This window comes from Sphaeramia orbicularis, chromosome 4 (assembly GCF_902148855.1).
Source record: "Sphaeramia orbicularis chromosome 4, fSphaOr1.1, whole genome shotgun sequence".
In the NCBI taxonomy this organism is placed as follows: domain Eukaryota; kingdom Metazoa; phylum Chordata; class Actinopteri; order Kurtiformes; family Apogonidae; genus Sphaeramia; species Sphaeramia orbicularis.
In genome coordinates, this window is record NC_043960.1 from 21,837,187 (window position 1) to 21,849,986 (window position 12,800).

At 37.5% G+C, this 12,800-nt stretch overlaps 1 long non-coding RNA gene across 1 annotated transcript in view; it reads left to right on the forward strand.

Moving 5' to 3' along the window:
• Positions 1 to 12,800, forward strand: part of LOC115417484 (uncharacterized) — a 32,897-nt gene that overhangs the window by 12,930 nt on the left and 7,167 nt on the right. The gene's annotated exons all lie outside the window — the stretch shown is intronic.

A 12,800-nucleotide genomic window follows, 5' to 3' on the forward strand; every position in this document is an offset into this window, starting at 1 on the left:
AGTTTATTTATTTGTCATTGTAAAAAAAAACAAGTTACAATGAAATTAAGGGTTGCTCTCCTTCAGTGTAGGCACAGTGAATAAAAAAATACATATACAGATTTTGATATCTAGCCACTTCCCATGTTTTCTTGATAATAACCAAAATCACTTCAGTTCTTACACCAATATCTATGGCGTTGTACTGCCAAAAACAGTGCTTTTAGGCATTCCATGTTTTCTTTTCTGTCTGTTTTAGTCACATGATACACACAGGAGTTAGTACTTGATTGCATAACCATTGTTTTTCATGACTTTTGATGGTCTAATAATTTTTTCCACCACTGTATATCCATATGGGCGATTGTTCTGTAAAGTCATACTTCATCACATATGACAATCTTCATTTTTCATATGGATGGAACCTCCATTTAAAACAGCTGCTTCACATGAGGCAACATGTGAGTTGAGTTCATGTCAAGTCTAGCCTCAGGAGAAAGGAGGCCAGTATGGTTTAACATGTTAAGCAGTCCTGCTCTCCTGATCATGTGAGGTAGCTGGATTGATGAGATTACAAAAGTATACAAGATTCCATAATACAAAACAATACCAGTCTTCACCAATAGATACATTTCTACCATCATTCAGTATGTACTGCCATACCATCTAACCCTACCCACCACCATTTTTAATTTCTATGCATGTTTTTTTTTTTTTTTTTTTTTTTTTATAATGAGGATTTTTCACATGACGAGTCGAAAGGGTGTTAACAATTTAATTTCTGCTTTAAGTATGTGGTGTTGGTGAATGTCACACTGCATATATCAAATATCATACTAAGTTATAATTAAATCCGTGCAGATTAGAGTACTAGATTAGTAAGAACATTGCAATCGCTCTGTCCCAATTTTCTCAAAGATTCAGTGCTTTGATCTATTGTTCAGTCACAAATGCGTAACATTGGATTGCAGTATACATGGACATACATAGTCAAGAAATTATTAATGTCCCATTTTACTGCATCTATATCGTTTTCCACCACAGGCTCCATTTCTACCATAAATATTCTTTTCTTTCTTGAGAACCCAAGTATGTTGCTTTTTTCAGAAATGATAAAACTTTTTCAAAAAGTCAGGCAGGCAGAGAGAGAGAGAGAGAGAAAGAGAGAGGGAGAATAAGAGTAAGAAAAGCATTACCTTGGAGAACAGTATCACCACAAGGCAAAACACAGGAGTGAGACTGGGAGAGGAGCCACCTTATTGTCTTAACTGTGTTTCAGCAGCTCTCAAAGCAGGCAGTCACTTTTTCTCTCTGTGAGGCTAAAAACAGCAGTAAACCCTTTTTTTTGCCATGCAGGCACACACAAAAATGGGTTCTACCACAGTTAAAAGAAGAGGCAAAAAAAGGGGAAAAAAATACCATCCATATACAGATTACTATAGCAGCATTTTATCAAAGCTTTTTTTTCAATCCAAGGTTTCATACATTTTGGCTAACATTTTCCAGCACACTTCCTGTAGGAGATGCATGTTCTCCCACATTTTCTTTATTTCCTCCAACATTCTTTCTTCAGTTAAAAAGCTACAGCATCAACTATAGAATAGGTTTTAACATGAGGTTAAATCACTATTATGGAACAGTCACTGGCATCGAAGCGGACTCTTTATATAATATTGTCTTAAATTACATTCATAATAAACAGTTCAGTTTTAGTTAGTTTTAATTTAAGCACTTAACATATTAGGGCCAAAAAATTACAGTATTATTCAGAGAGAAATCCAATGGTGACTCATTGGTTAGCACTTTAGCCTCATAAGAGAGAAGGTTCTAAGTAGAGCTGCACAATATATTGTATGAGCATCGAAATTGCAATGTACACGTGCGTAATAGCCACATCGCAAGTCCTGCAATGTAGAAAGCAAATGAAGTCAACGTGTTCTCATCTCATTTCAAAGCTACCTGATAAACACTGCACGCCACGATCCACCAATCACAATCATTGTTAATCAGTTCGGAGTGAGTCGCTGGTAACAATATTGAAAAATGAGCAACAAACACGAGAAAATCACAGTAAATGAAGACTTGGTGCTAAAAGAAAAGCAATGTCAGTTATCTGGAATTATTTCAGCTACAAGAAGGATGATATTAAAACACGTGTTCTGTGTCGATAGTGCCTTGCACTTGTTGCCACAACAAGAGGTAACACAACTAATTGGTTTGAACATTTACATTATTTACATCATTTAGCTATTATATACTCCTGAGTATTTTTTCATATCGCAATATATATCGCAGGGTTAAAAAAAATTGCAATGTCAGTTTTTTTCAATGTCGTGCAGCCCTAGTTCTCAGTTGAATTTCCGCCTGTGTGTTTGCATGTTTGCATGTCCTCCCAATGTCATACAGGTTTCCTCCAGTTTCTCCATTATCAGGAACATATATACTAGGTGAATTCTCCTATCAGCACTTCTAACCAAGGCTTGTATTTTACTAGTTTTGGTCCCGGTGTACTAGGATGGGTCAGATGTGGACAACGACAATAAAGTCAACTAAATAAATCACCTTGGAGCAAACACTCTGTGACAATGGCAAGGAATGACTCACTTTAATGGAACAAACGTCTGACAGAACCAGGCTCAGGGTGGGCAGCCATCTGCCTGGACTGGTTGGGTTGAGAGGAAAGAGAAAAGTGTACACCCCAACAAACAACACTTATTAGATTGGATGGTCAGTAAATGCACGTCAGAAACGTACAGTTCTAGACAGAGAAAAGCAAATGGTGTTACTGATATAGTTATTATATGTAATGGTGCCCATAGATGGACACCTTGGTCAATAGGCTGTAAAACACTAGTACAGGAATAAACATGTCAGGTCCACTTCACTAATGCTGCCTTTCCACTCATGGTATGAGCTCAGTTCTCCTTGGGTTTACTTGATTTAGTTTTGGCACCAGTAGATTACATTTTCACTTCAGGTGTAATAGTCCATCAGTGTCGCTGGTTGTCATAGTGACATTGTGTTCAGCCTGACTGCAGTTACAACCAAAGCAACTACAGTGGTAGTTGAGGAAACTTAACAATTTCATTCTTTTAAGCTGTTTAGATAATTTAGTTTGATGTTTTTTGGAGAATCCCTGCGAGCTTAGTTTAACATCGCATCATGATGCCACGTATGTACTTGACTGTGATCATCATGATTTTATGTCACATTTAACATCACTTTGGTTCACTCAGTGAAGGAGATACTAGGAATTGTATTTGTTGTGCTACGTGCTCGGTTTGAGTTGAGCTGATACCATGAGTGGAAAATAACACATAGCATTACTCAAAAGCAACTGTCTGAACTTGTGACTCAGCTGTAGACATAATACTTACTGCTGTACCCATAATGCCATTCCGAATGTCCTTTTCTCTCCCGGCTTGAAAAAACTCTCTGAAGAGTGCTTTCTGTATGAACCGTAGCTGGGAATCACATTGTGCAGAATACAGAATAAATTCAATTCAACTCATTTCTGTTCAGCTCATTTCATATCAACCTATTCCAGTCGAACTATATTCTCTCCTCTTGCCCTTTGTATCTCGCGCTCTCTCTCGCTCTCACTGATTCTAAGTCAGTTTGGCCCTGGCAATCTTCTGTCTTTTCTCACATTTTCACCTCGGTTCTTCTTCTCAAGAATGACCCATAGGCTCACAGTCACAGCCTCCATTTCTCCAGTTAAGTCACATTCACCTCCTCTCTTTACATCATTGTATATCCTTTTTTCACCACTTACAGATGTTTGGGGGACTCTGCTTAGACTGCAAATGCACAGTCCAATCTTTCCGGTTTCCTTCAGCAACAAGAAACATAATTTTCACCCTTTTTAAATGGAAAAGAAAAATAGTTAATAATTACAGAGCTGAGGAACCCTGCACAGGAATTGTTAAGAATAATAAAAAAAAAGCTCCAATATTGTTCAACAATAATTGTTTGAATTATTAGTCTTTCAAAACTGGAAGTGGTGTTGAACTTCCTTTCTTCTCTCATCGTTCTTTTGATGGATGACCATTATATCAATTGGGATTTGTTTGAGTCACAAGTTCCACAGCTACACACAAGCCTATTGTTTTAGGAACTGGTCAAATGATGGAAGTGTAGTCTGGGTAAGAAAGAGAGGAAAAAGGTGGAGGATGTTGTAAGCATGCATCCAGACATGCCAGTGCCCTTTCTTCTCCCTCTTTTCCTCTCGAGTGTGTCTGTCCCTTGCTTTGGTCGAAGAAGGTCTTTCAGGAGCAGCCAAGTTTATCTAAGCTGGCTTTAAAAGCGACAAGAGTCAAGAAGCACAGAGTTTCTCTCTCAGTGTCCATTTTGGTTTACAGCTGCATTGTTGCAAGGCTGAAGCCACAGTTTGTCACCCAGTTTCATATTTCAAGCATCGCATATAGGAAAATGACAGGCAAATGAGTCACTCTGTCAAGTCATATTGATTCAATGCGGGACGCAGGGACAGAGCGAGTAATTGTCACTTTCACACTCATGCGAAATAACCAAGCGAATGATAAGCAATGATTTACAATAGTGACGGGGGCATATTCAGAAGGGGAGGTGCAATGAAAACCTGATGGACAAGTTTCCAAAAACAAAAACTAGGCGTGAAACAGCAGAGTGCTTTCCTATCGAGGCAAAGACACTCATCAACCACCAGAGGATTCAACATTAGTATGAAAGCTTTTATTGTGTTTGATGCAGCAGCAGTCTCACGATGGAAGGATGGATGGATGGACATGAGGGGATAGAAACAGAGAAGTTAAAAGAGGGAAAATAGGTAGTTTGAGGAGATTCTATAGAGAAAATGTGCATGAGAGAATTTATCTGGGAGCTAGAAAGAGAGATAGAACTTGTAAACAGAGAAGTGGGGGTGAGGACCAATGAAGCGATGCCTCTAATGTCTTTATAAGGCCATAAAATACTGTACTTCCTGCTCTCTCTCTAATTGCTGTGAGAGATTCAACCCTACCTGCTTACTAAATCAGGCCTCTAAATCCTTACTGCTTGGCCTTGAGGCTTTCTGTGGGATCACCACGCCAGCAATACAGACTAAACCGAGCATTTTAAGTAGGGTGCACGTCTGAAATATCACTGTTGTTCTTAAACACAACTGTAAAGTTTTACCAAAGATAGAGGAGAAAAAGACCTGCATGCATAAAAAGAGAGAACAAAAAAAAAACACAAAAATAAGCTGTATGTAGGAGGTGTAAAATGTGACATTCATTGAGTTTGTGGGCCCGTCTGAGTAAGTGTGTGAGGGTGAAAGTGTCTGAAACCAGACTAATGTAATTTATATGTATTTAATTGCACATGTAAACACACATTCCGATCTGTCACATCCATATCAACACACAAACTATTTAAGTTGCACACATTGACCCGCAAACCTCTAAAACAGAAGAGGTCATACAGTGAAAAGCAGGAAAATCACTGAAAAGGATTAAAAAAAAAAAGTGAAATCATATAAATTAAAAGCTACCAATAAATGATGAATCAGGTTAAGAAAGAACAAACAAAAATAAAGGAAAGAGAGAAAGGATTTTATGGAGTGAGCAGAAAGCAACCTTTGAATTGGCTGTGCTTCCCAAAGGAGCCGTACGCTGAGCTCTTAAAATTGTGAAAGTAACGCTTGCCACCATTGGAAAAGAAAACATTTTCATTTCATAAACTGCTTGTCTAAGGAACCCTGCCCCAACCTCTAACCCGCAAGTAAGCACAGTAACTTAGGAAAGTCTCAAAGGGAAAGAGTAAAAGGGGGAAAGCGTACAAAGTTACCCTCAACTGCGCTTTAGCAACATGCATATACAGGAATGGGAGAGTTAAAAATCAATTGGCAACTTTGATATCCAATGTCAAAAAGGACGATGGATGCAGCTTTAGAGCGCTGCATGTAGAATTTATAGCCACAACAGAATAGAGATATCTTTTTTAGGTTTACTGGTGGTACATTTAGGCAGGACTGCCAGTAAATTGTCACAAATTAACCGGTAATAGATGTTTGCACATGTAATATTGGTTGTTTTACTATATATCTAGTATTCTTGTTTCTATTGCGCCTCTGAACGTTACTGAAAGCTTGAAACTATTTTTCTATGCCCCTCCGTGGTTTTCCATCTCTTTATTTTACATACAAAATATATTCAGAGTGAATGTTAATTTTGGACTTTGTGATTTTTCTTTCCAACGTGTTCATTTAAATCTTTTGTCAGTGACTTATCCTGAGTTCATGTGCTGTTTTTCCTAACTTTTGCTTATTAGGTCTAGTTCTTTATATTTTGATGGCGAGGGTACAGGGGTGCATTGTGTCTCAACTTGCCACGCTACAGGAGCTGTATAACAGTTCCCTTTTTTGTGCTGGGTTTTTATCAGTGGGTGAGAGAATGAAAAGGAGTCAAAGGCAGCCCCCTAAGCTTTCCATAATGCGTCCCGAGAGGAGACAAAGGCTTGCATTCACTGCTGGGTGTCGATAAGACCTATCATTAGTCTGCCATTGGAGGTATTACCAACACACACAAACACACTTATAGACATAGAGTGCAGTAGGGTTCTTATTCCTGTACCCATTCTCTTTTTCCACATACACATGAATAAATATTCGTATGCGTGCCAGAGAAGTGAAAGAGGCAGCCAGGCTCGACTCGATTCCAATGAAGGCAGAGGAGTGGACCCCCTGCCGTTTTCCCATCACAGCAGAATTCACTCAGCCTCGATGGCAGGGACGTCCACACTCGGCTATACCCTGTCTTTGTGCGATTGTGAATTTCTTTATGTATAGCTGTACCCTTACGTATCTTATGCTGTCACAACGAATTTATGATAGAGTACCACAACCTGAAATTACTGTATATAAATGTTGCACCTCTAATGCACTGTCTGCCATGCTGATTATTGGAATTGATATATATATATAATGATTCATGATATAGGTGTTTTGTTTATTTTTTAATAAAAGCATATTACACCAAAGCTTTTGTACTGGAGTTACTCAAAAATTTGACACCAAGATTAGAGTTTTGCCACAAATTTATATTGGATTGAAATATTAGTTATTTGTATTGATTACTTATCATTATTAGTGTTTAACCTGATTTTTTTTTTTTTATCCAATAAACATTCAGTAAATGTCAGATGCAGCTGTTGTTGCTGCTCTGTTAAACCCACTGCACTATGTGACTGAGTAATGCCACAAGTAATCATAGTATTTTAAAGGTGTTTCAACAGTTTCATATTGGAGTTATTCTAAAATTTGAAACCAAAATTGTAATTTTTACTGCATATGTGTGCTGGTTCAAAATTCCACATATTGGTCTGAATGATTACTAATAGTCAGTACTTCTGTCTTATTTTATACCAGTAAATAATCAGTAAATGACTGTTGCAACCATTGCTCTGTCACACTCACAGATATATCTGAATGGTTAATGTCATAAGTATTAACCTATTAGCATTGAATAGAGAAAAGATGACTTGTTTACTTAATATTCATTATTACTCATAATCTGCTTCATTAAGTGTGAAAATTTACAGTAAACAGTTAAATATTACTGAATTTTACATTCTTAATTTGATTTGATAGCCAGTTTGTAGTGATTTCAATACAGTTTCATGTTGGTATTATTCTAAATCTGACACCAAGATTTACATTTTTACTGCAAATATATATTACTTCTAAATACCGGTTACATTCTCAGCGATACTAATGATAAGTATCAGCAGTATCAGCTGATCATTCATTATTTATAAGGAGGGCCTTTAGGTAAATAAGCTTTTCACATTTTGGAATTGGTTCAAGCTGCATTTACATCTATATGTTTTCATCACTATGAGTGTAGGTTTATTATGATAAAAACACTTTTATTCTTATGCTCGTGCACTGTGATTCTTTTAGAAATGTCTTATAAACCTGAAAAATTAATTGCTTCGAGCACCTCCTGTTTATTTTGTGTGCTATGAAATAAGTGGCGCAGCAGACTAAGTAAATCTAAATGCTGTTAAAAGGATTGTTTACACTACTGTCTTAGAATTAATGTGTTATTGACTTATTGGTGATAAAACGCTATACACAGTACATTTACTTAAGGCAAGAGTGAAATTAGCACGAAGAGGACGGTGGTTGGGTTTCCTATTAGCGCTCTGGTGTGTGGTATGTATGTGTGTGTGCAATACTGAGGGAGGATGACTGCGCTGCTGTCTAGATCCTAAGTAGATGATGGACCGTAGCTCGCGTTCCCACTCCCCCTCATTAGCCGACCCCCTTGAGAATATATGAGGTTACTTACCTTCTCTTGCTCCGAGTTCCCGGCCAAATGCCAAGCGTCTGTACAGGGTCATTACCTCACTGCTTGGAACAAATGGCCTTCGATAGCATCTCAGAACAACAGAAGCAGATTAACTCCTAGCTCCTTTGAGTATAACATATTGAAAACATTAGGAGAGTAGAGGAGGATAGAGCTGATGATCTTTTTTTTTTTTTTTTTTTTTTTTTTTTATAAATGCTTTTGATCCTTTTCCATCTGAAATGAAGTCTTTTGGTTTATGATTCATTTTTGCAGAAGCAGCAGCAGCAGCTTTTGAGTCTGATTTTTTTTTTTTTTTTAAAGGCTTGGAATCTCATTGCACTTCAGCTAAACATCACAGTTGTTTGCCTGAAAACAAAAACCACAGAGAGAGAAGTGGGCACAAGATCAAAGCCCAGGGAGGATTTGTCTGGCAGATATTCGCTGGGGTCTTGCCTGGGTACACACACACTCTCCCTCTCTCCCTTTTTTTTTTTTTTTTTTCATGTCTTTATGTCTCTCGATGTGCATGCCACCAGGTTGCACCCTCACACTGCCAGCCTGAAATTACAGATCATGAAAAAGAACACTGCAGTCACAACAACCTCCTCCCTCGAACAGATGCCTCCTTATTACAACATACGACAGTGTGTGCGCACACATGTTGTCTAGTCCTTCACACTCTTTCATCTAAATGCCTAGCTTTGTGCAGATATTAATATTACTAGTATTTCATCCCATTTCTTTTTGATATGGTAAACTGTTCACCCACTTAATTTTAACATCCTGCAGGTTTTCGTATCAAAAGAACCTCTGTGTGGAACTTTAAAAGTGTGGGATCATTTACAAGACATGGGGTAAAAGAGGAGATAATCCAACAATATACAATATAAAATCAGATTTGCTTTGTAACCTCAGTGAAAGTAACTGTAGTGACTAAGTTTATTTCCATCTAAGGTCAATGTGTTCACCAAAAAGTTCTTTCCATAAGGCTTTTGTGAGGTTTGTGGCCTGTTGGCGGGGGGGTGATGGGGGGTGGGGGGGTGGCTCAGATGTCTGTTTTGAGCAAAAAGACACGCCCAGAGGATGGATATAATTAAGACTAGTGACGTTTCTTTTCTTTTTTTTTTTTTTTTTTTTTTAAAGTAAGGAGGGTGTTTGGGTAACTGCTCTGGGTGGTCTAGCTCTACATGTCTGTACTAGTTTTATTACAAACAGGCACAATATGGTAAGAACACAGACGTACCCTCACAAAGCACAAAGATCATTATATGAAGTATGATTAGACATAAACAATATAGAAATGAAAGAGCTCAGCCATGCCACTTGTTTCCTGGTCTGGTTCCCCTGTTGGTTGTTTGGACGTGGTGCAGCGGATTAGCAAAAAAAAGAAAAAAAAAAAGAAAAACTGACTTGATCAAAGCAGATGGCGGACAATACCTGACATTCACTGGGGTGTGCTTACAAATGACTCCTTTACTTTACAAAGAACAACTGTGGAGCCTGCGCCTTCTGCAATTCATCACAGAACCAACGTTAGTGACTTTTAACATGAGGTTATTATGCAAGTCTTTATCTGGAGCCTTCATTCAGGTATTTTACTGTTTCATGCAAACCTTTATTACTAAGGTACTGAAAAGAAGCCAGATCATCCAAAAGTAAGCTTGTTTTTGTTCGCTGAAAAGAAACCAGATGATTCAAAATAAACTTTTAAAAATCATCCATTCGCAATAAAGACCATAAATGCTTCTGGGATTTTTTTTTTTTTTTTTTTTTTGTGCACGTTTTTAGCTCAAAGAACCTGAGAATAGGTATCTTCTCCTTTTATTCAGTGCTGCTTATTGCTTTTGCTGCATTTTCTTATTACATTTATACCCACAGAGCCACAAATAACCACTCTACGGTGGTTATTCATGAATGACTACTAGAGTTTATTTACTTGACCATTCATGTCTTTTCTTGAAGCCAGCTTTAATCATAAATATTAATATTTATATGACATATGCCTTTTTTAACAGCACACCATGCTTTTAATTTGATTTTATAGATTTTTGTTGCATCTTTTATAAGGCTTGTTGTGCTTTGTGGGAAAGTAACATAAAATGAAAGGCCAGTTAGTTCCACAACAAGGGCTTTTGAAGCAGTCAATCCTGATTAATAGCATCTTCTCGTTAACACATAAACACCCAGTGTACCATCAAACCCTCAAATGTCCATTAATTTGCAGCTTCTTTTTTTCCCATTCGCTTGAATTGGCACATTTAGTTGCCAGAAAGAACACAGATCTTTATTGTTGCATTTTGAATCGAGGGGGCCTAAACACACGGGTGGTCTGAGATTTTTTTTTTTTTTAAATGTAGTGAGGAGCACATGAATTTGTTAATGAGTGTATGAATTGGTGACTGTGCCGAGGCCTTAATGACGGAGGTATCCTCCCAAGTCTCGCCAAGTCTGCTTACTGGAGCAGCAAGAGGGAAATGAGTGGGAGAGAGGAAAAAAAAAAAAACAATGAGAGAAAAAAAAGGACTGGATCGGAGAGGTGAGAGAAAAATTAATATGTATGTGGTGGTTAAAAAAAATAATAGCGAATGTGGAAGAGAAGACCCCACAGAAATGAACACTGACTGAAGGATGCATTTGCTTGGCAAGACAGAAATAGTAAATTGCATGTATGTATTCTGGCAGATGCAGACAATTGAACAGAGGAAAAGTTTAGAGAAAAAAAAAAAAAAAAGAAATGAGGGGAGCACTTCATAGGCGGCATAAAAGGTTTAATTTCTCCTTCGGCTGTGGCAGGCAGCTTTCCTGAGCTGCCCTGTTTCACTGTATTTAACATCAAAGTGAAGTATGAACAATTGAAGCAATTTTTCATCCGGCCAAGGTCAATCATTGTTCTTTCTCTGTGAATGTAGATCCGGCTGAGAGGAATTCAGAGGAGCCATATTTCACTCGCAAGTCTATTTTAGCAAGCCACCTTTCAACAACCTTTAAAGCGCATTTTTGGGGGCATTCGCAGGTAGTTTACTGATTGTACATACAGATTCTTTTCAGGTCCATTTATTACAGCTGTGGTGTTAGTTTTTTTAAGCCGGGGTTTGATCACAGCGTTGACTAGACTGCTTGACTTGCATGTAATATTAAAGAAAGATATAAAAGAGATACGATAATTTCAGCCAATGCATAATAAAAAGTTCAATTTGGCATGCGGCACTGCACACAAATTTATAGTTCGGGATCGGGGTCCTGGATTAAGATCCCAAATTGCACTCCTGATGTTTAACCAAAAATGGAGCTGGTTTGGATATATATAGCATGCATAAACACAGTGCCTGCACTAAGAAGCGCTTGTGCTCGCCACATCTTACTGTGACCAATCTTGAACCGAAGAAGACATACAAAGAACTTCTTGAATCTACAAACAGCATGGTGCTCAAAGAAATCATTAAATCAAAAATGGGTTTAAGTGGCGTAAAAACAACCGTGAGTATGTCTTCCACAGAACTTTAATGTCTTTACTGACCGTAAACGAAGCCAGTGTTTTCTTAGTACATTGTTTGATTCTGAATTTGTCACAATAGGAAACCAAGTGGTGCTTGAATCAAAAAAGAAACACCAGGATGACATAAAAAAAAATAATAGTTATAAGATGTACTACTACAATAAGAAGTGTTTATGAATAGAATTGAAATAATGAATTTTAGGTGCGTATTTCCTGACTCTGAGGTGTATGTTTTAGTATGATAATAATATTTTTTCTATATTTTATACATATATTTTCTATACATAAAAAGTATTTAACAAGCACATGACTGCAAGACCCAAACTGGTTGTAATCATACTCGCTTTGTCTCTTTTTGCTGATGTAGAGCAGTGAAAACACTGAAAGATAGACTGTATACATATTAAAGGGCTTTTCTTTTCATCAGTCATTCCTGGGGTATATTTTTCTGACATATTCTGAAAATAAGTTAAATGTTTGTTGGTTTCCTAATTAGTGGTTGTATACTCAGTATGGTTTTACAAACAAAGTAAATTATGTATAGGTTTATGTAATTTTGGCTACATTAGAGGCCCTCCTACTGGATCGCCAGGTTTGACAGACTTTTTTTTTTTTTTTTTCCTCCCTTTCGAGCTGGTCAACTTAAGATGTTATACTCAGAAATTCTTTTTGATAATATATTCTGTCTCAGCGAACATCACTCCCAGCCTCATCATGCTGTGGGCATGTCAGACACCCGGCTCTATATAATACATTACAGTCAGCGCTGTCATTATCCTGAAATTCTTTATTGTGTTTAGAGTCCCACATAAAAGCACATCAGTGATATTTCAGCTTTATTAGAAGAGACATAATAGACATCACAACACACATCACTGGCGTGCTTTTCAAGATCTGATTTTACACACTACAAAGTGGCTTCAAAGGCTCATTCCATCGCTTTAGTGGGTTTTCTTGCTTTTAACTACCTAGCATCACGTCTTTTTTTTTTTTTTTCTCCTTCTTCTTCTTGTTCT